The following is a 24,041-nucleotide window of genomic DNA, read 5'->3' as shown; positions in this document are numbered from 1 at the left end:
ACTTTAAGCAATAGTGTGCGTGTACAAGCCTGAACCCGACATTTACAATTTATGTAACCAGTCACGCTATTTAAGAGGTTTCAGCTATTTTGTTGATTTGTCCATTAAAATAAATGTTCTTCTCACGTCCTATGAGAGCAGCATTCTGCTGGAACACTGGAAATGATGGACTGGACCCTCAAAGTCCAAACCGCAACTGCATCCAGCAAATTTAGAGCCAGTTGAGGAACAAAGCGGGCAGATCTGTCGTCCAACCATTCAGAAGGAAGCGTTTGGCTGTGGGAGCAGAAGACCTGGAGAAGATTAGTGTTGAAGTTCCCAGGACAAATACTGACACTATAGATGGATCCAGATAGTCTCACGGGTATATTTGGGTCATTCTGAAGTCAAGTTGCATAGAAGAGAAATCTCATAGTCTTGCATGTTTAAAAAGAACAGAGGCAGCAGACCTGCAGGCCACGCTGCTGCACAACTGAACTGATTTCTACCAGCTGGTCACACAACAGAACAAAGTTCAATGTGCTTCCATGCAAATCCTAGTTCTCCCAGTCCGGCTGAGTAAGCACGTGGCAGGAGATAAATACAAAAAACCAGGAGTGAGAAGTGAACCCAGGATGAACAGCTTTGTCCCCAAGTTGACCACAAAATAATTTGTTTCAGTAGTTTATGTTAATTCACACCAGTTTACTGGGGGTAATTCTTCTGCTCCCGCATGTTGAAAACAGAGGCGAACAATGAGGGGGGGAAATGACAGAATGCCAAATACTGGTGAGACTGAGGCAGCCAAGGACTTAAAACACGTTGTGTGTCAGGCTGGTTAGACTAACTGTGTCAGGCTGGTTAGACTAACATAATGAGATCTGTTCCTCACTCTCCACCTCACTTAGCTTTAGCTTATTGTTCTTGTTTTTTGGATTCCTTTCCTCTCTCATATAAAGGCTAATATTGCTGCTATTGTTTGGTTTGTAGAATGAAAGCCATGTTTATATCTGCTGACAGACAGCTGTGCGAAGCCTATGACATACTGTATAGCAGTGTTGCAGGGCCCCAATATAAATATACCAACAACGTTAAAATAGGAGGACGCTCCACAACTGTAGTCCTGCCTAATGTCACAACAAGCTCTCCAGCAGGAGATGACAGTTTCTGGGGAAGTGAGCAGAAGCCTCCACTCTGCCTCTCTGCATGGGCCTTCTCTTCCTCCCCACTGACACCTCAGCGGACTAAATGCCGATGAAGTAACTGTACCTTCAGGTGCTGTGCAGTACTTTCCTGCTCTTTATTTATAATGCATGAACGCTGGATTTACAGCCGCGGCGCTGACAGCTTCTTTTTGGACTCTGATACGTGATGTGTTCCACTCTCTGACCACGTCGATCATCGAGGAACCAAAAGTCCGTCAGTGTTTCATGAGGATGTGAGATTAATTTATGCTATCAAAGCAGCAGGATGGCACCGTTACCCGGCCGTATTAACCTTTGTTTCCTTCTTTTTTCTAGCTACAGTCTGATATTTAACTATGTGCATTTTGATACAATTTGCATGAATAAATAGACTCTAGATGCGATATGAAATGACCTATGTAAAGGCTGGAGGCAGCATGTGTCTATGGCAAGATAAGAAGAAGGAAGTCAGGGGGGTCATGATGGGGAATAATTAAGCTGCATCATCAGTTATGTAAATATGCAGGGATTAATATTTTATCTCCCCATATATGATACAAATAGGCCCGAAGAATGTTACTTGGGGCTTGTAAGAACCTTTGCAAGGTTAGTACAAACACGATCCTGATCTCTTGTGTGATGATGCACTTTTCCGGTCGCCTTTGTCATACTGAATGCGTCTTTAAATGAAGCAACAGGCTCCAGTTATAATGTGGCTCTGCTCATAAAGAGCCGCTCCTGGTAATTCAGGAACAGCCCAACTGTCAAAAACACAGCCTGTTTTTATTTCTCTTTCTCCTGATCTCCTCATGAGCACCTTTGTCCTGAAATTGACACCTGAAGTTCCAGCATGGATCGTTTTTATTCACTTTTTGAGTTTCATTTAAATGAATCAGAAATAAAACCATTTTATTTTCCCACATCACTCAAAATTAAGTCACCGCTCTTTCAGACAAGAGAGTAAAGGGCTGGAAGGACTTCACTTGCCATCTTGGCGTTCCCCATACTGCTCTCTGGACAGTGAGGCGCAGCTCCTTGGCATCAGCGCCGCTTTATACGGCACAGAAATCACCAGACCACACAGGACTCTTAAATCATTCCAATCTTTGGACTTTTCTAACTACAGTAAACCACTCAGCACCAAGTTTGCTTTTTTAAAGACAGAAACACAATTTTAAATGATGCCATTTGTGAATTAGCTTCCCCGAAGGAAAAAATAGATTCAGTTACAGTGCTGGCGCTCCCTCTGCATTTTTATTTCCTTGGAATATACAGTCCACTAGTTTATTGCCTCCCATTACTGCTTTCTGCCATCTTGATTTCAGCCTCAACCGGAGAAGAGCTACTTGAAAATAGGGTTTTATCTGAAAGTTGGAAACTTAGTTATGGAAATATTGACAGTAGAGATTCTGTAATCTTTATTTCCCAAAAAATCAAACTAATGGATGTGTTTCCAGCCAGTGTGGGTGCTTCTCTCTGTCCTCCAGCTTCACACTTGCATTATGTAGGAAATGCATTAGTAGTGTTTTAGAAAAAAAAAGTTGAAACACCCATATGATACTCTGAACTGAAAAGCTGAATTATTGCGAGTGTTTTGACCTTCTTCCTGTCTACCCACTGCGTTGTTATTCCCCTTTAGACAATGAATTTCTCTCCTGTTTACCCTGCCATTTTTCAAAAGCCAGTCTGGGTCTGGAAGCGGTGAGGAGACACTCAGTAGTTCCTCCTCACAGTGGGAGGAAGCTGCACCATTGATTTACTCATCTATTTCCCCATCCTTCTTCCTGTCTTCCTTCTTTCTAAGCTCCCATGAAAGTTGCTGTAACCTCTGCGCACCGGCAGGACTCCCACCTTGGCCCCTTCCACAGAATGATTACATCTGTACTGTGAGGCCCAGAGAGAGTGTTGGAGGATTATATCATCCTCCAGCAGTGTGAGCTCGACACTTCGCACAGGTTGCAGGAGCACAGAGCAAAATGTCGGTCTGAGAGCTGTTTTGTGGGGCCACGGGTCCTGATCAGCCATGATTTAAACCAATGCCCCGTTTAGGCGTCATTTTCCGAATCCGTAGCAAAATAAATGATTGCAGTATACATGCCAGGCTGCTAGATAGCAGTGACGAGCCAGACATGCCTAGTGGGGCTTTTGTTCTTGGAGCTATAAGGAAGCACACAATCACATTAGTGAACTTTTGCAGGAGAGCGCTGATGTTTTGCAGTGGAGTGATGACAACCAACAAAGAACGCCAAAGTGATGACAAGGTGGAACCACTAAACTACCAAACTAAAGAGAACATGGACTGGAGTTGTGCCAATGTGCTCTTCTACGCTTACATATGGTCTACAACTCCTCAATCGGCTGCAATTGTAGCGCACATTCTCGTAATTGCTGGAAACACTCCATTTTGCGTTTACATGACAATGGATCCCGTTTCGTTTTCCAACGCTCCCCTCGAGAGCCCATTTTGGCACCAATTTTGTATCAATCCATTTTAAGAGCTTTTCGTGTAAACAGGCAGCCAAAGCAGAACACAAGTTTTGCATATTCACCCAAAAAACGCTAATGTGTAAAATGTCATAAAATGAGAACGACTCCAGGTACGGGCAATAAACAATGTTAGCAGAGTTCATCAGATTCCAGCCAATCCTCCCAACATCCAGCTGCCTCAGGGCGGCAGTCGGGCTACACTCTGAACAAGTCACCACATCACTCCATATGAAAAATAAATAAGTGAATGAATGAAATATGTTGTCAAAACTAACGAGTCAGCATTTCTGTCTGGAGGTAAGCTGAAGATTTCCCTTCCCCAGGAGCTGGTTTCATCTGCCTTTCAGTGGACCAGGAACTTTGTAAAGGTGGGAGGATGGAGACATGGGCGAACTTTACTAATATTCAACTTCCTGTTCATCAGAAAGTTAGAGTGCTTGGGGCAACCAAAACTTCTCCAAAACCTTGTTGACAGAATAGACAAGTTTTCTTTTTCTGTCCTAATGTGTCCACGGACAGTTGACAGCATTAGCAGAGACCTTTGGTGTCTGCAGACAGTCTGAAGTCCACAGACCAAATGTTTGTAGCATAGAAGACAAAGGACAGAAGGATTAATCGCTTGCTCCTGGTTCTTCCGGCAGATGTGCAAAATCCCTCACCTGCCTGGAAAACATCCAAAGAAGGGAGTCAGTGCTGAGTTTCAATGAGGAAAGCTTTTATCAGTTCTATTATAACTCTGTTTTATGGTGAGATGTTCAGAAACACCCTCAAGGTCGACTTGGGTCCTCTGTCTTGTTTCCACAGGACTGTCTGGATTTTCTCCATTAGGCCCAAACTTAAGGAAATCTTAAAACATTTTTTGTGTAGAACACCAAGAAGCTGACTTGTGTTTGAAGCTGACTAGTGGTGATATTTGTTTTCAGATGTTATCTTTTTTTAGGCGCATATTCCTTCTGCTGTTAACAAAAAAAAATCTATGCAGAGGCTGATGACACATGCCAGTGATTGGACAAAAGTGGCATTGGTAGAGTTTTCATGAATAGTTCAGGGCTGTGCTGGCATCACAGAATGTTCCAGAACCTCTGATATAAATCTGTATATCTATCTTGAATCCCTGGTTCTCTCCTTGGAGCCATCTGTTAGGTCTCATTTCCAGTGGAAGGTTGAGCTGAGCTATGAATGTTCCTCCCAGAGCTCACTGCTCCTGATGCTGCTGGACTAAAATGAAGAAGCCAATCAGGTTAACAGTAATCAGCTCAGTTCTCATTAAAAGGTGATGATGAAAGCCAGAGCTCGCCAGCGTATGGCCTGCTTCCAGGTTTCCAGCACCTCAATGTCCAAGATTCTAAACTCTAAACACTACAAAATGGGGATCTTCTAGTAGCTCCTTAAAATAACAAAATAAAACCTGACAATAAGCAATACATTATCATGGTCTGTGTAAGATGCAGCCACCGCCCCAACACCCTTCTTTTACAAACAATCACACAACTACAGGACCATAAAGATCAAAACCCGTTCAGATTTTCAAAATAAAAGAAGAAAAACTCAGCAATGGAACTGTGAAGAGGTGACAGAAGGAAAGTGTGAGAAAGAGAAGTAGAAGTTTGGTTAATCAAAACATGGCTGTTAAAAGGACAAAATAACTGAACAAAATGGAACACGAACACAATGAATAATAATGATAAACACAGTTCAATTCATCATTTAATTAATCAACTGTTGAAGCTTTTAAAGGGAGAAACCAGCTGATCCACCTGATCTGAAATTAGCTGTGAAACAACAGTTGGTACCTCCTGTTTACCAAAATATTGGAAAAACATTATCACACCTGCGTGTATGCAGATCCCCCCACTCTTCTTTCTGGCTCCAGGTCGCGTCACCTGTGCATTGATCTACTGCATCATATTTGTGCAGCTGATTAAAGTGATGCTTCTACATCAAAATGACTCTGCTCAACCTCCGAATCTCTGGGCGAATCAGTCGGCCTGTATGAACTATTCATTATAGTGTTCCAGACTAACCGCGTGACATCTTCACACGTTCTTGGAAAAAATAATAATGACTGAAATGAAAAATACAGGACGGGACAACATGTATAGGGTATTGTAGAGAGCCATAAAGAAAAGCTATTGAACTCAACAGTAGATCCGGCTGCAAGTGTTTTCACACTGATTCACCAGGGACAGACAAAGGATGTGCCGGAGATGTAACGTCAGAGAGAGAATAAGGGAAAACAGAAGTAGAGAAAACATGTGGAGGGGAAAGGAAGTAAGCCTTAAAGGAGGCGAGCAGAGGAGTTAAGAGGAGGGAGCTCAGGGGCCATAAATAGGCCACTGAAATTTCAGAGAAATCGATTAGCATGCAAACAGACACAGTGAGCTGTAGGGGGAGTGGGGGATGTGGGGGAGCTATGCTGAGGATGAAGAAATATTTATCAGTAAATGTCTTGCAATGGTTTGGACACCCAAAGGCTGTGGAGGGAGAGCCAGAGGACAGCTGAGAGGGATGAAAATCAGCAGGATGCAGCTCCAGAAACACCAAAAGTGTGCATTCATGTGCGTTTGTGTGTGTGTGTATGTGTGTGTGTTTTAACGAACACTTTTCTGACTTTTCTCCTTGCTGAGGGGGTTTTAGTTGTGTTTTTCCTCAGTAGTGTCCCTGGGGTGTGTTCTTGCATTAATTAGCAGGATTCGGTTGCACATGGCTACAGCCAGACAACAGCAGCACCACGAAACTGCTGCATCTCATTCTCTTTATCTGTTTAATATTTTAATTTAATCCAATTTATGCCACAGTTTACGTTAACAAAATACATTCTGCGGCTGGGGGTACAAATGAGCCATTTGCACTATCATAAGCAGTCTGAGATAAAAGCCAGTTGTATTTTTCATTTGAAATGTGGAACTTGTGTGTCTGATTTTTTATTTCTTTTTATGTTGTGTGTTTGTGTGATTTACCTCCTGATGGAACACAAACTCAGGCTCCACATCTGCAGTCAAATTGATTTAGTTTATGAAATTACTTCACTCCTCTTTAAATTTAGATTGCTGCTGGATGGTAATCTGAGTTTTAAATGAGTGATTCCTCACATTGTGGCTCCAGAGGGCTTGTTGCCATGGCGTCAGTGCGTGCACATTCTCCCCAAGGCCAACCTTTGTGCGTCCGTGGCCCGGGGTCCGTCCCTCCCTCCGTCCAACCGTCGGATCTTTACTGTGCTGGAAGACTGTGCATGTCATCACACATCACTTTATCGTGTCTATCTCTTGCATCTGTGAAAAAGATTTAACATTTGGTCTTGTTAAAATTTCCCTCTTAGTTTTTTTTTTCATCCCCAAAATGAAAATATGCTGTTATTTATATAAGCTGTTTGTGTTTGAACCAAAATTGCCCTCTGACATGGGACTCTTTTGAAAGAGCAAAGCAAAAATGCTCAGTGTTGGTAGGAAATTCTTTATCAGCCACAATCAGCAGGTCAGCGGCCGGTATTTCAGCCTTTGCACCAGGCTTTGAGCGCATGCATGTCGGCAGCACTTTGAGGAGTCCGTCAATTCAGCATTCAGCAGAGCTGTGAACCAGATAATGGCAGCAAATCAAAGACACATCATCAAAAAAGGTCAAAAGGATTCAAAAGGAGCGCATCATCTTCCAAACCATGTCAGTTTTCTGTCAGGGAGATCGGCGACGGAGCTGCACGTGACAGAGAGCGCTGCAGCTCCCTGGCAAGCTTGGCTTTATCCAGTTCTGCCAGCAGGAAGCTGACATGACAGCCTTTTGTTTAATTAATCCAAACAATGCTGACTGAGCATGCAGGCTTTTTTCTACATCACAAGCTGCCCACACTCATCACTGAGGAAATCACAGACCCGGTGGCTTCAGTACACAGTCCATAGAGATCGTGCTTTCGTTCTTCCAGTCAAATCCCAGTTCACTAATCCCAAGGCTCACTTAGCTTGTCAGCGCTTAAAATGAAAAGTTCAAAGGCTACAATAAATGATCACGCTCAGCAATTTATTCTTAGAGAAATTCATCTTAAGGAGTCCTTTGCAGTTTCTTCTTATATTGGAACAGCAAGCGTGGTATTGAACAAGATGTTTTTATCCTTCTCAAAGCATTATCACTGAGATCAGTCAGGGGAGGAGACATTGGAGTCCTCACATGGAATTTCCTGCTCTCCCATTAAACGAGCTATCATCATTTCCTCCACATATCCCGTGTGGGACAATAAAGGACCTGAATCTGAACATGTGCTTGTGTGTGTGTGTGTGTGTGTGTGTGTGTGTGAGAGAGAGAGAGAGAAGAGAGAGAGAGAGAGAGAGAGAGAGAGAGAGAGAGAGAGAGATCATCTTATTTATGAAGTCTTCTGGTAATGAGGCAAATCACATTAGATGAATGGATAGGCTGACTAATCCCATCAAGCCTGTTAATTGGATGCATATTGTCATGGCTAACTGTTATAGCATCATAAAACTGCCGAGGGCGGCGCTGCGCTCAGGTTGTATGAGTAGGGCAAACATGGGGGTGAACAGGAATGACAAATAACCGCGAGAGGATCATATTAGTGTCCCGCTCCTTCTCTCCGTCTGCTCTTCCTCATCAGCCCTCCATAATCATTTTCAATTTATGCTTCCTATCTTCCCACCTTGGGAATTGTGTCATTCTTTTCCTCTTAATTACCTCAAAGATGCTGTCAGTCATAGCTAATTATAACTCAGTTATAAATTCTTCATCTAAGGAGGTTGGGCTCTGAACTAAACCACAGAAATCCAGTTTGCTTCCATGAGCTTGCTTCCTGAAAAGTGTTCTTCTTGTTACCTGATTGCTACATTTTAGATCGATTTAAGTTATATTTATAGATTTAACATCTTATTTGTAGCAATCCATCAAACAGTAAATACAAAACAGGTTTCCAATTTGTCCATTTGAGATTAGTGAAGGGCAAACGAGACCCGCTTTGATTTATTGTAGAACGTTACATAAATTTTTATGTAAGCAGTTTTTTGTGGAGGTCACACATAAGCTTTGGCTGCTAGCAATTTAGCTTCTCTACCCCCCTCAGTGAGTCATATACTGAAAGAGCATGAGAGGAAATGTGAGTCTGTCACCTCAGAGGTCACAGTAAAGTGACTAAAGGAGTCATTCGGAATGTTTTTATTCAGAAAAATCCTTCATTTCCACAAAAAATAAAGAGGATATAGCAGTATGTTTTTCTAAATGATGCAAATAAGCACAATTTGAATAGTACTGAGCTCTGGGAAAGCAGTTTAAAAATGACAGAAGTTCTCTGCAGCCCTTTTCTGAAATATTGATGTTCCTTCCACCAAACCAGTCATTCCATATGATCTCACAAGATGTTTTATGGTATTAGAAGTGATGGTGTTCATGCTCATTTTGCACAGGTGTTTAGAAGTGACACAACCATTTGACTGGTTTACCTGAGGAGATTAATTTTAGGAACCAGTGGGGAGACACAAACAAACACAGACAGGGCTGATTATCACATGATTAATTAGTTTGAAACAGTGTCTCTGTAGGCATCGACATGCTGGTTTTAATCAGGAGTAAATCAGGAGCTGCTTCGCAGAAAGCCAGACCTTGAGACAAGCAGCAGTGGAAGCAAAAACTCAATTTAACAGGAAGAAACCTGGCAAAGAATAATATGGGGGGGTTCTTCTGATGAAGGAAGAAAGGGGAGACGAAAACACACCCATCCATCCAGTCATCCATTTTCCCTTCAACATCCCTAAGCAGTGTTGAGGGGACACATACATCATGCAACCAATTATAATACTAAAGACTTTAAAACTGAGGGGGTCAATATCTATTCAGAGAAGCACACAGCTACAGAAGATGGCCTGCATATTTTTTCACTTTTACAGACGAAGACCTGTGATGACAGTCAAACTGCTGTGCTGCTCTTTGTTCATATTTACACTTCATAATATGAAAAGAACTAAAAAAGGGGCCCCCAGCAGTCTTCACTCTCAGAAAGATTGGCCCCTGGCAGTTCTCTGGCAGAAAAGTTCAGTTTTCTGAAAACATTTAGCATCAGTTCTGTTGAGGAACCTTCAGAGACAAAACCCTTAGAAGTTCTAACTGAATAAGTAATGGCTCTGAGTAAGAATGCATTTTGATAACTCTGTGCCCATTTGTGTGTTTGTGTGTGTGTGTGTGTGTGTGTGTGTGTGTGTGTGTGTGTGTGTGTGTGTGTGTGTGTGTGTGCTTTTTTTAAATGATAAACCTGTAAAACCCCTAAGACGAGTATATATAATATGCCTCAACAAGTTTATATCTCTTTATATATGCTTGGGGGTGTATAGTCATGGCGTGTTCAGCATGGATTTACATGTGCGCCGGTTCCAACACGACCTTAACCCCATATTGTTCTTCTGCTCGAACACCAAGAGACAACTCAACATATTCGGCAGCTGACAGCGTGCTGTCTGCCCATCAGAACAGAGGACTTTCCACACAGGCCATGCAGATGAGAGGTCGGCAACTTGACCACTGACCTTTCAACCACTGGAGCTACCTCTCCACCGCAGCAGCTACCGAGAGGTCAAAGAGGTCACGTCAGGGTGAAGGTAGCGCGGAGAGAAAAATTCTACTCACAGATTGTCAGAGGTTATTATTATTCTCAATCATTAGCCAACATTGAAATCAAAATCTTTAAACGGCACTAATATTTGCTGAAGCAGAGAACCCAGAGCTACAGAATTAGAGTATATTACAACCGGTTTCATCCTGCATAAGCTGCTGTCTAAATGAAAAATGCACCATTCACCAGCATTGTGTCAGGATTTCTATCAAAGCTTGAATATATCTGGGGCTTCTGGGTGGCTCGAGAGAATCTGTTTCATTGTGCGGCAGTGATGTCACAGATATGAACAGAGACCAAAATTAATATTTCATAGAGCACCATCTTTCATTTCAGGCGGCTTGCTGCGTCTAAGCTAATGCCCGCTGATAAAAGCAAATGAAAAATTCTCGTTGTTATTGAAATAAATGAGAAAGAGTGCGGAGGAGTTTCCACTCGCAGTCCAACCCTGCGGAGCTGCATTCGCCTCCTCGCCGGCTGTGTGGCGATCTCCTCGGCTATTAAAGCTTCACCACGGCTGTGTGTGTGGACGCGGCATGTCATCGCCACATGAGATGCAAACGAGTGATATTAATTGGAGCTCCGAAACAGAAGCGTCTCTTCATTTCAACATCGTATTGAAAATACACACCCGCCTTCTTTTGCTTTGCCGGTGGTTAAAAACAGTCCGAACGGTTAATTATACTTAGTCCCGTCAGTGCTTAATGAGACAATCTTCTGCCCTTCAGTCCTCCGAGTCTTTCAGACGGAATCATTTAATGAATCTGAAGGTAGAAACTTTGATCTGAACAGAACTTTGTTCTGGAGAGGAGCTGTAGATAATCAGGAGGGCAAAGGTGAGCGAATGCTGCACATCTCACCTCAGAGTGCATGTGTGACTTTAAATTGGAGCCTTGCAGCAGCCGAGTACACGTGACAAGTCTAACATAAATGTTGTCGTTGCTTTAGCGCCACCATTATGCAAAAAGCAGTAAATGCACCAAAAGGAATTGTTTACATAATACCCATAAACAGTAACTGCTCCTAGTGGCTGGAAGTGGTATGACCTGAAGGCAATAAAGGCCGAGACGCACAGATGGATGTTCGGAACTATCAGTTCGAAATGCCATGAACTGTTAAAACCTCAGCATGGTGGTAGCGACTAATGAGATTAAAATCTGAGTTATTTGTCCTCCTCTCAGGATATTTGTGACACATGTTGACAAATTACAATCGTCTTACCCTCCTCAGAGGCAGCGATAACCAGCCACACTCCTCCCTAATACACCCGATATCAGCTCATCTTAAACACGCCAGCACAGTCCAGCTACAGAATCCTCCAAAATAACCACAGTTATAAAAAATACTGGAACCATAAACATGCAGGGATGGAGCTGATTCCTGTGATGCCGTTAGAGGAATAAAACATGAACCAGACTTCCTGTCTTTAAAGCAAGACTTCAGAAATGTTTCACTCTTTAACAAACAGCTTCCTGTTTGTCGCTTTACATGAATGACCGCTAAAAAGTGCCTTCAAGGGTGTCTTATGTCTTCGCTCTAGGACTTTTAAAAAAATATTTAGGTGGATATTAACTATTCATTGTTGACCATTACATTTTTACAAGCATCAGTCTATGAGAATCCACCAGGGAATTTGATGACAATGTGACATAACTGAGAGTCCTTGAGTTTCTCTGAGTATTTTGCTTTTAATAATCCACAACAAGAACTGATTTCAGTACTAGAAAGGATTCACTTTTGGGGGAATTTGGGGGTGTAGGCTTTATGTTACAGATCTGAGGAGATCTGAGGGTTAAAACCCTGCAGAATCCACCTCCTGCTGCTCCCTGTTTGTTTGTTCGTACTCATATTACTGCACATGCAGCGACCAGTGGCTGCAGCATATTTTGTAGTGTGTGCACGGCTCTTTGCGCATGCATAAGCAAAGACTTGCTCATGGTTTATTTATGGCGGTCTTCACTGTAACGCCTCTGCAGGTACAGTTTGCGTCCTTTTGTTTCCATTGTTACAGTAAGAGCGTCTGTTTCTGTCGTCCTTCACTCTTCGGTCCCATCACATGCGAATCGTCTCAGGTGGAGTTGGCCATGATGGAATTGTGTGTGCGGAGGGCTTTTTTTTTCATCTGTTTGTTCTTGATTCTTTGATGTCGCGTCTCCCAGAGTTCCGATCCCACTGCTCTGTTCACGCGCATTTCTTTAATAATTTGGCATTTTTTTAAAAAAATTAGGACATCTTTCCACAGGAAATGTGGGTCATCTGACAGAATTCAGGGCATAATCTCTATCTCTCCCATTTAATGTTATATTTTCCAGACCTCTGTGCCGATCGTAGACATGAAATGACAAAGACATGTGGTACCATCCACTCTCACCATTTTCCAGTGGATCAGCTAACTTAGCAGCTAACTTCAAACATACAGACACCTGACCATTATTTGAATGAATACATGAATACAAATGGAGCCTTGTATGAGAGAACTAGAAGGATTCTTGTTGTGATTTGCTTTTTCCCCACTCATAACTTAACAAAATAATGCAGTTTACATGTTTTACATTTATTGAAATAGAGAACATGCACATTCTTCTTTTTTCTATCTTTGTAAGGACACTCAGAGACAGATTACATCCTCCAGCCTCTAATGTTACAATAAATGCCAAAGGCATAAACAAAATCTAACAAAGTCTCAGCCCAGACAACATGTCCTCACCTCCAAATATGTCCTCTCTTTACGGGTGAAATGCACATTTTGGTTCTCAATAGGTAGCATGTACGAGAACGCACGCACAGATGCACACACAATAGGAGGGAGTAAGAGGGGAGATGGAGAGAGAGGTTTCTGTCCATCAGAAGAATTTAACAGGAGGATCTCAACCTGCTGTGAACACGCATAATTTATTAGCTGGATTCTAATCACAGCAGCAAATGAGCTCCAGTGGAACTCATTAAAAAGGCTGATAAAGTTGAACAGACAGGTGGACGGATGGACAGACAGACGCGTCCCAGCAGTTAAGATTGAATTAATAGTTTTAATTGGTTCTTCTGACGTCTTCATTGTAAAAGCCTAGATTTAATTCCCCTGATCCAATCACTCTTCAGCTTATAGCCAGTTCACCTATTACTTATCACCAAATCGAGGCTCCACACACTGGGAATCGTGTGGTCTTTTTTTGGGGACTACCACAGTCAGTAGATGTTACATCAATGCAGGGCTTGATGATTTGGCTTGGTGTGCTCATAAGCCAGACGTCTTCATATCCAGTCACACCTGATCAGCATCTCCAGTAACCCTCAGCAGAGGATACAGGTCTGCATATCAGACTGGCTCCGCCAGCAGCGTTTGATCACAGCCAGCATTTCCACAGGGGCGCCTCATAACCAGGTCTTTTTTTTTACCACCCAGAATTGATGTTGTTAGATTTTGTAAAATGGAAGGCGCTCATTCTCCAGGTTTCCTTTCGTCCTGCAGGATCACAGGGAATTTGACTTAGCCTCACCTCCAGTTTTGTCTTATTGGCTTTGCGGCAGGTGAAGGGTCACATTTGAGAAGGGAAAGCTGCAGGAAACATTTAATAACATCACCCCTCTGGTGCAGGCATGGTGTATGGAAGAGGGACAATGAACACACTCTCACACACCGACACTACAGAAACCGTGGAACCCTGCTGACTGGATTATTTTCTGGAAATCAGGTATATAAATAAAGGTATTTCTCTGCAGGCACTTATCCCTGGAGTTTTATTATGAGCACAGAGGTGGGACATCTACTGGATCACTTAGCACCCCCACACCCCACTCCCACTTCCCACTACACGACTGTAAATTGAGGGACACTGTAATCAGCGGTTGACTCGGTGGGTAAGTGATGGCATCGATTGTCTGGAATGGAAGAGTCAGTCTTAATACTGGCTTTTTTTCAGAGAGTGTTGGGTCCTGGGACCCCGGCAAGACGGCTTTTATAACAAGGATGGATGGACAATGCAGACGGGGGAAAATGGTCTCTGTTCTCATTTAGAAACGACTGCTTCAATCAAAAGACGCCGTGGTTTAGAGAGTTGTAATTTAACTGCTGAGTCTCTAGAATTAAAGGTTAAAAAGTGCTGCATGTTTAACAGTGGAATTGCTTTCAGGGGGTCCTTGAGCATTGTATCCTTCTGGGGGCTTTTTCTGACCTCGGGGGCTATTGCCTGAACATAAATAAAATGTATTTCAGGGACAAAGTAAGATTTATTATCAGCTCTTGATGAAAATAACTCAAAATAGAGTCTGCTGATGGATTTCCCCATGACTGCCGTAGTAGTATTTGGTTACTGGATAGTAGCTCATTTTCCTTTCTTTTATACATTTCTTCTATTTGAATGCCAAAATGCTCTCCAAGGAGTCCGGCTGTCATTAGTTATATCAGTATCTGTAATTGTTTTGACAAGGGATTCTGATGTCTGGTTTCTCAGTCTTCACACATGTGCCAATAACACATCAATAACTCATGGGGTCAGTTTAAGAACATGTCCTTTGTCCTGTAGCTGTCTCCAGAATGTCCTTACAGTCTTTAGCTGCTTTAGCAGTTGAGGATTTGACCTGCTCCACACTGAAAACTTTTCTGATCTTCTGATTCTTGACACAGTCTTTATTCATGCAGTTTAATCATTGGACGGCTCAGTTTTAGCGAACAGCAAACGTAAGAAAGCTGCTGCTCCCAACATAAGGTCCGCACCCTCCCTCAGGACCCCTCCCCCCTTCCCCCAAAAGACCATACTAATTAAGATAATCATACTTTATGTGCATCATTATTTTGGGTAAGAAACATCTGCTGAGAACTGGAAACCGTATTGCACTCCAGTTTCCAGAGAGAAGCCCCCACTGTTTCTGAAGTCAGAGAAAATATTATCAAATATGATAAAAATTATAGAACAAAATATTAATAAGGACGATAGTCAAGAAAGGAAAGTGATAACGAGATTATAGCTGATTCTTTACTCCTTCACTGTTTGACACTGTCACATGTGGTCTGATGCAACAGTTGGGCAGTTCAGATGTGGGCTCATCTTTTTTTTGCAGTGCCCCCCACCTGACAGACAGGAAACCGACATCATGTGTCCCGTCTGAGGGACAATTGTAGATTAAAAGGAATGCACACATACTAACTGTTCAAATATAAAAATGAGAAGACAAAGATTTGGTCCTTGCAGTCTTCCTGACAAATTGCACATGTAGGTACAAGAAAGTGGAATTTGTGTCTGCACAGAGCAGCTTTCCAGAGAGTTTTTTTTTTTTTTTTTAGGAAAAGCTGGGAAAAATAATTCATCATGTTTGAGTTATGATTCATGTATGAGTTATGATTCTCTGCCCAGCCAGCCATCAGCAGGAGGGTCTTCCCCTACATGAGCCTGGTCCTGCTCAAGATTTCTTCCTGTTAAAGAGGAGTTTTTCTTTGCCAATGTTGCTTGTTGGGGTCAGGCTCTGGGTTTCTGGGCAGCACCTAGAGACAATTTTGATTGTGTCAGACTCTACAGAAATATAGATGATTTGATTTATGTTTGACTGTTGTTTTGAAATATGCATTAATAAAATTTTGAACCAATGAAAATGAGAATGAGGAAGAGGCAAGTGCACCTCAAACTCCTAGCAGGCTAATAAAATGCACGCCGCTCCCGTGAGCGACACTATCTGGAGCTTCAGATGTGAGACACACGTTCCACCTTAAAATAGCTCCCCGCCATACACAGCAGGACTACCGCAACAGAAGTTGGCTAATTTGCTCATGATGGAGTTGAGGCGCTGCCATCACACATCGTTCAGGCCTGAATGCCTGAATTAGATGAGCTCTGTTTCATTTGCAGTATTTACTTGAGTTTAAATGTTAGATGAGCTCGGTGTGGTTGGGCGGGCAGCTGCTGGGCTTAGAGGAGTGTGCAGAGTGGATGTGATGGCAGCAGCTGCTGCAGGTAGACAAAGGTGTATTCTGGGCTGAAGCTCAGAGGTATTTGTGTCACGGAGGTATCTGGATACTGCTCTGTTTCCCCTCTCCAGCAGCATATGCAAGCCATGCTCACTTCCAATAAGAGGAACATTTTTAACTTTGGGAATTTAGGAATTCCAGATTGAGTATAGAATTGTACAGATATTGCTGGTGGCTAAAGAGAATTCCAAATTTTTATTGTCTGGTTTGTTGGACCGTCGGTGGTCAACAGTCTTGTCTGTGGGAAACATCACTGACCACTTTGGATGGAACTGTGTTATGGTGTCTTCGTCAAGTGCAAATGATCACATCTAACATGTGGGCTGAACTGTAATCATCAACTGCTGAGCAGATGATTGGTGTTGCCATGGTGCCATTAGATTATAAGAGGAATCGTGGTTTGTGTAACAGATATGTCTCATTGTTCACCGCACATCACAGATTTTCACATACTTGATAGCTCGCCACCAAAAATTGTTTTCTTCCCCAGAAACCCCGAGATGAAGAGAAACATCTCATCTTGGTGCTTAAGTGTAATAGTCCTCTTCTCCTATGAAATAGTCTGACTTTAATTAATTCTATGCTCATCCATATTTTAATTGTATAATTTAATAAAACTTGGAAGTATGACACGAGATATGATTTCTTCATTACATCATATGTCCATTCTTCCTTAATGTGAACATGGCTCGGTCTTTTGTTCCTTTCTCTCTCTCGTCCTGTACAATAATGGAAGAAGTGATTAGCACACTTAAACAGCATGAGAGACACACACAGCCTTTGGCTGAATAGTTTTGCCATAATTTCTTTGTTAATTGCTTCTCTGGGGATGTGTGAGTGTGGAGGAAGCCTTGGGGTAGCTCATCCTGCCACATTTACACACTGGCCTGCTTCTGAGAGTCACTCGCTCCCTCAGTTCATTCTTCTCTACCTCCTCCTTCCCAACCCTCCTCCTTTTTTGCCTATTAATTTATTGCTTCCCTCCTGGTGTTATAGTTCCAGAATAAAAAATGCCTGTGATTCCCCTTTTTACCCTTTCCCCTCTCCCATCAGGCTTCACACTTCCTTTAACCCTTCTGTCTTTCCAACGTCCTCCTCTGGATATTGTTCTCTGGAGAGTTTTCCGCCACTTTGTTCCTTCAGCAAACATCTTCTGGCTCTTCATCCAGGAGAACCTATGACAGAACATATTTCCACATATACATCCTTGCATTGCTTATTTATGGCATGTGACAGAAACCTGATGGACAGTTGTGATAAAAGGGCAGAAAAGCCAGTCCTGGCCAGGTGAAGGGAAGATGGAAGTGGAAAACCTGAAGGTCACTGTCATTATCGAATCTGCTTTGATGAGGCTACTCCGATGCTTCAAAGCCCTGAGGGCGACATGGAAATTAGCGCAATGAACCACAAAATCTTTGTCAAACAAATGTCTTTGAACACCATCCACAGTGTCTTACCCTTACACGACCGTTTGATATGCATGATTTGGATGAAAGGTGAATCATTTTAATTTACGGCCTCAGTCAAACAGAGGTGAGGCCTTTTCCTGTAATAATTTTATTTATAATTCACAGAAGTCGAGTCAGAATACCAGGGACAACCCTTCGGTTTGCCTGTAGTGGAGTCCTCATTCTGAGCTTCTTTGCATCGTTATCCTTATACTTTTCATATACAGTATGTCTCTTTTTATTATTATTATTCCTTTTGTGTTTACCTAGAACATCTGTTGCCTGTAGTTTTCAGGGTATGATAACATTTCAGAGTCACATGAGGATCCAGGCTGAAGATGAGATTTGCTCAGCTGTCATGGAAGACATTGGGAAAGTGTTTGGTTTGGCCGAATTGGCGCCAGTGGAGACAAACTTTGAGTCGAAATGAAATTGCTTCATAAAAAAATCATTTTATGAACTCTGTTGCTGGAGTGTGTAACTGAGGTATTAGCTGACCTTCTGGAAGGCGCGTAGGTGTCATTTTCTAGCCGAGAGTGCTGTTTGCTCGCTCTCTTTGCTCTTGAAAAAACTAATTTTCACACTATCGGTTTGATTGTATGACATTCTGGTTCCCTCACTCATTCCCAAGCTGTCAGGGAGCGTCACAGCTCATCAGACGCTGGCTCAGTGGGACGGTAGTGTCAGTCAAAATCATGACTGTCACAGTCGATGGAATGGGATTGTAACAAACCTGACACAGTCTGCTCTGCATTAGAAACCAAATGAACACGCAGCTCTTGACCTTTTGTCTTGTCTCGTCTCGTTTCGTCTTTATCCGCTTAACCGTGTCTGGGTCACGGAGGCAGCAATTTAAGCAGAAATGCACTGACTTCCCTCACCCCCCGCCGGACACTTCCTCCGGCCCTACCGGAAGGATTCCAAGGCACTTCCAGGCCAGGTGAGAGACATAGTCTCTCCAGCATGTCTTGCCTCTTTCTAAGACTCCAACCATTGGGACATGACTGGAACACCTCCCAAGGGAAGTGTGCACGGGCCATCCGCAACAGGTGCCCCAGCCACCTCTTGATGTGAAGGAGCAGCAGCTGAATGGAAGATGAGACTCCAACAAAATTGATCACCAACCTCCGGCCTGTCCTGGGTGTCCTGGTGCCACGTGCAGTGATGGACACCCTTTGGCTCAAACAGGGTGTTCGGTATTGACAAGCTGCAACTAAGAGTCCAATAACAGAACACCGCACGAGTTCAGATCAAGATGGCCATTTCCAATCACACTCCTCCAGGTGTCACTGCTGTTACCCTGTGAGCTGGTGTTTGGCCTGTAGACACAAACAACAACAAGAGACCTATTCCCAACCTGAAGCTCTTGGGAAGCGACACTCTTCTTCACCCCAGTGAACTTTAAGTGGCGGCTGCCCCAGGGAGCTATAAGCACATCATCCCATCAATGCTCACCCTGGGCAACTGGGCTCCTGGAGCTGGGTTCCAGAGCCCAAGTGGTGCATGGAGGTGAGCCCGACCTTGCCGGTACCTCCCAACATCCCCAAGCTCAGGGTCCTTCCCCCCAGTGAGGTGACATTACATGTCCCTATAGCTAGGGTTCTGGTCCAGTATTGGGTCTTCGGGGCCCCCCAGACCACATTGCACTGGCGCCTCATGGACCTTCCTGTTGATAATGAGCCTATTGGAAAGTGAGCCCATGTAGCCATTTTGCGCTTGCCTGCAAGCCACAAGCCTAGGCCTGGCTCCAGGGTGGGCACACAGGACCACCAATCCAGGCGACATGAACATCCTAGACCATACTAGGGGCATTCTGGCCCCTGACAACAAAGCCCCAAGGATCATTTGGGCACACGAAGTGTAGCAGTTCAAGGAGGGGTGACCTATTGCAACAAATGCAATACAAAACTCCAAAAAGAGGTCACAAATGCAAAAGTGTACATGGGTGTAAATAAGGCTGTCATTGAGACTAATTGAGATTGAGATTAATGTCCCACAAAGATCAGCACAAAAATCATTTTTCCTGGATTTGGTTTCTTTAGCATTAATTATCTTGTTTTGCAACTGAGATGATGTTTAAGGGAATGTGCTTTCCTCCTTTTCACAGAATAACCGAACCATGACTCATTAATAAATACTTGGACTCAGCTTCTATATAGACACATATCTTTACATATATTTATGCACAAAAAGTCTTTAATCGTAGATAGTTACATTAAAAGAAACAACACTCAGGTCCAGAATGTGGAGCACAAAAATGTTTGAGATGCTAATATTTAACATAAATAAGACAAAGTCATAACCTTCCCAAGCTTCACATTTAAACCTTGACTCAGATGGATGTCGGGGCGGGGGGGTGGATCATTTTGAAAATGTATTTGATTTTAAAACAGCGGTGAAGGTCTTGTTTTTGAACTGCTGGTTTTGCATTTCAGAGTGAGGCAGTTACCTTCTGATGCCTCTGTGCCTGCCCCCCCACCCCCACCCCCACCCCCTGCTGATCAGTCAGGGTTTTCACAGAGTGATTAAAGGTTAAATCAGAACATTTTACATCAGCGCCCTATCCTCCAAACATCTCTGCAGCAGTTAGCGCACGTGTGGGTGGCACGGGGATACTTTTTGACAGCGTCAAGCATTAGCCTGTTTTCACACTTGAAAAGGTCCGGGACCAACACTCTGTTCTGTGACAGGAGCCCGGTCGCTCCCATGATGGAAATTCCCAGTTATACAATATCAGAAGTGTGGCATTTCAAATGAACGCTCTGTGCTACAGCACCTTCAAAGCCTTTTTTATTGTGACAGTAAATCTGGGGGCAATTAAATCAGACCTTTTAATGATGCTGATATGTTTGTGGCAAACTCGACCTTTTCTGAGGATAACTGTCGTGTGTTGGGTGAGTGCAGAGGTTAAACTGCTTGTAATTTATGTGTTGGAGGAAGCGGGTAAAAAAATGTGTTCATTCAAATTCCGCGAAACAAAAATGTTGCCGGAAAGCAAAAGCCCATACCAAACGTCGCACATTTAATGAACGACAGGAGGAACACAATCCGCTTAAATATTTCAGATTATACGCTTGTAAAGTTGTTTGCGCAGGCTTGCACTTGGAGCGGAATTTAAATCATTGAGTAACCCGCAGAAGAAACCTTCCTCCAGACCCGGCGTGGCAAGCTTTTCAAGGAATAACTCTTCCTGTTTGTTCCTGTAGAGGACAAAGTGGGACAACTGAGGCAAAGTTGGAGCACTATTTCTATTTTAGGACAGATTTTATTAAATAGATGGAAAGAGCTGAAATGAAATTCAGTTATTCAATTGTATGATTTTTCTTTCAGTTTGGAAGTGACTTCACTGAGAAAATTTTTGGTATCTCAAAGAGCTACAGTGTCCCTAAAATGGATGCTTTCCTCTTTTTTTAAATTCTGGACAAGGTGTGCCGCCTCATATCAAAAGCACCATGCACAACAATGGTAAAAAGGTCAGAACACTGTGGGGGGCAGTGGGGGAGGGGTTTAAAGATGACAATCACAGCTCTGCAGCACAAATGACAGAATATTGCATCTAAGGGATGAATCACAGAAGCTGCTAACACGGCTGTTGTCTGCTTGGACCCCTTCAGGACTGTCCTCCGACCTGTCGCAGCGCCGCACCTACTGCCCCCCCCCAGCATGACCAAAATAACAAAGCTTTTATCACCTGCCTGGTTAACCTTTGATGATCTCTCACACACCCAGAGGCTTATCTCTGAACCCCAGAGGCACTGCCTGTTCCAGACTGCTGCTGCGATATGTCATTACTGGGAGTGCAGGCTGCAGACACAGTGTTTAATCATTCACGGACGACTTCAGTCGACATCACCCCGCCGCGTTACAGTCTGACTTCCTGCGAACTATCAAAATCGTCAGCAAGCCTCTTCGATTCCCCATCAGACGGCTGATGATAAAATGAACAAATGTGTGTCTGGCTTGTCTCGCGCAGCCTCAAACGGAGAAGAATCTGCTGAGGAAGTCCCTCCACTTGACTTTTGTGTCTGCCTGCAGGCGTTAACCCTGTCGATCAGGTCACACACAGGCGGGGGAGTCACAAGTTCCACTTATCAACATCGGCATAGGCAATTTACAAAAAAAAAAAGAAATTGTACCGATTTTCTAATAATACCTGGTTATGCTGTCCCGACTTATTGTTGTGTAAAGTTAATATCATCATGTGGTTGGACAGCGGTTGTAAAAAGACCCAGTCTGCCTAATTACACACAATAGGTTTAATAGCTGGGGTTATGATGTACGGTACTTGCCCCTCAGCAATTATCTGCTTTTTATTTTATCACTGCCATTTGTTTGTCTTCATGTACTCGAAGTCCTGCACGCACACACACACACACACACACACACATGTGGTTTTGGTGCAAGTTCATCACAAATCAATACGAAACCATCATTCATCCACAAATACCCTCAGTGTACTCGAGGCGCTCGCGCTCTCTCAGGGACTGCAGAGTAAATCAGCAAGTGGAGTTTCGATGAGAGGCGATGACAGGATAGATAGATAGATAGATAGATAGATAGATAGATAGATAGATAGATAGACAGACAGACAGACAGACAGACAGACAGACAGACAGACAGACAGACAGACAGACAGACAGATAGATAATCAGAGAAAGAAGATTAAAACTGAAAATGAATTTCAAGAGTCCAACCATGCTGTTTGTGTGTGTCTGTGTGTCTATCTTTATTTTGTGATCTCTATGATCTAATATGATTATTGGGAGTGCTGGCATACGAGAGTACAGTGACAATATTCATATGTATCATTCAACATCCATTCTGGCAGGCAACAGGCAACAGAGGATGCGTGTGAGGAAAACTGTCTGGCTGTGGTCATTAGCATGTCCGTGTCTGTGTGTCTGTTCAGTCTTTTCACTGTAGAAAAGTTTAAACTGGAATTTAATGAGACCACTGTGTGCTTCCTCTGAGTGTACGTGACTTGTGCTCTCTGCCTTTATAAGCAGCTTGTTGGCTAACCTGTAGCTAACTAGCTAGGCTACAGATATCTATTTTTATTTCCATGAAGCAATTTATGAATTCTGTCTATCAAGATGATCCTGAACACACCGTGATGAAACTGCTGCCTTTTTTTAAAAACTCAAACACGCTCCTTTCTTCGCCCGTACAGTTTAGGACTGAGCACTGAGCCAACTGGCCTGTTAAATTGGACGCTCTGACAGACAGTTTGCGGCTTGTCAACGAGTGCCGGGTCAGTGGCCAATTTCCTGACACAGAGCATCTTAATGCAGGCGGTGCGTCATCCCTCTGCTCTTCCCTATCGGCTGCTCTGTCTCCCAGATCACTCCATTTCCCCCTCATTTGTCTTGACTGTCTGTGTCTCTCCATCATGGCCATAAATGGCTTCAGCCGCCTCTAAACTCCCTCAGCTTTACAATTTCCCGCCGTCTGCCTCTGTTCCACTCACCTCTCTTTGGCAAAGCATCCAAACTGACTCTTCCTCGTTCCGCCTCCCTCTGCTCCATCCAACTGTCCAGACTAGCGTGTCTGAAAAGCTCGCTGTGGCGTGCTGTTCCGAGCCAAGTGCACACATTTGGATAGCGGCTGTCTAGAGATATGTGTGTGATAACAGCTCTAGTTCCTCAGTTCTGTCTGGGATGCCAACCACAAGTGTGAATCCGTGTGTGTGCGAGATAACCCCACAGCCTCACGCACATGTTCCACTACAGCGTTGTTGTCAACTGATAAAGACAGCAAGGAAATTTCACACGTTACAGAAGTTGACACCTTGAAAAGCAGACACTGCCAAGGAGGAAACATATGGAATTTGATCAAACTTTTACAGCTACTACAGGAAGCTTTGGGAAATAAATAAATAGCTGACAATACGTAGGGAGATACGTGACTCCGGTAAGTTCTTCATGTTCACCAACAGGACACACCTAGAAGTTTAAATTAATTTAAAACAAAAGTAAAACATCATGCAAATGAGAAAATGATTTCTCTGTACATTAGTGAATACATTACACACTACATTAGTGTCCCCAATGCGCCACCTGGTGGACAATCCTGATGTCATATAATGTTAAAAAATCTGATAATTCAGCTCGTCTGATACTCTTATCCAGATTATCATTGAGACTAAGAATTCTAAAAATTAGAAGCTGATGTAATGGATGGTTCTATACGATCCAGAGATGTCCGTTCGTTCGTTCATTTTCTCCCGCTTATCCGGATACGGATCGCGGGGGCAGCAGCTTCAGGGGGGATGCCCAGACAGCCCTCTCCCCAGCCACTTCCATCAGACCCCCATCTGCTCCCAAGCCAGACGAGAGATGTAATCTCTCCACCTAGTCCTGGGCCGGCCACGAGGCCTCATCCTGGTGGGT

At 43.4% G+C, this 24,041-nt stretch overlaps 1 protein-coding gene and 1 long non-coding RNA gene across 5 annotated transcripts in view; one reads left to right on the top strand and one right to left on the bottom strand.

Annotated features, from left to right (window-relative positions):
• astn1 (astrotactin 1) overlaps positions 1-24,041 on the top strand; it is a 260,250-nt gene that overhangs the window by 182,717 nt on the left and 53,492 nt on the right. The window lies entirely within an intron of this gene.
• LOC130538714 (uncharacterized) lies at positions 12,782-23,558 on the bottom strand. Of its 3 annotated transcripts, none has more exons than XR_008953964.1 (3): positions 23,120-23,451; positions 17,238-17,577; positions 12,782-16,923 (listed from the first exon to the last, which is right to left on the bottom strand). It is a non-coding gene; the product is annotated as an uncharacterized LOC130538714 (long non-coding RNA). The 3 variants fall into 3 exon arrangements; XR_008953963.1 differs by having other exon boundaries at positions 12,782-17,379; positions 17,445-17,577; positions 23,120-23,369; XR_008953962.1 differs by having other exon boundaries at positions 12,782-17,577; positions 23,120-23,558.

Source organism: Takifugu flavidus, chromosome 15, assembly GCF_003711565.1.
Source record: "Takifugu flavidus isolate HTHZ2018 chromosome 15, ASM371156v2, whole genome shotgun sequence".
Classification (NCBI taxonomy): Eukaryota; Metazoa; Chordata; class Actinopteri; order Tetraodontiformes; family Tetraodontidae; genus Takifugu; species Takifugu flavidus.
The sequence above is the reverse complement of the archived record's forward strand: the minus strand, read 5'-3'. Positions and strand labels throughout refer to the sequence as shown.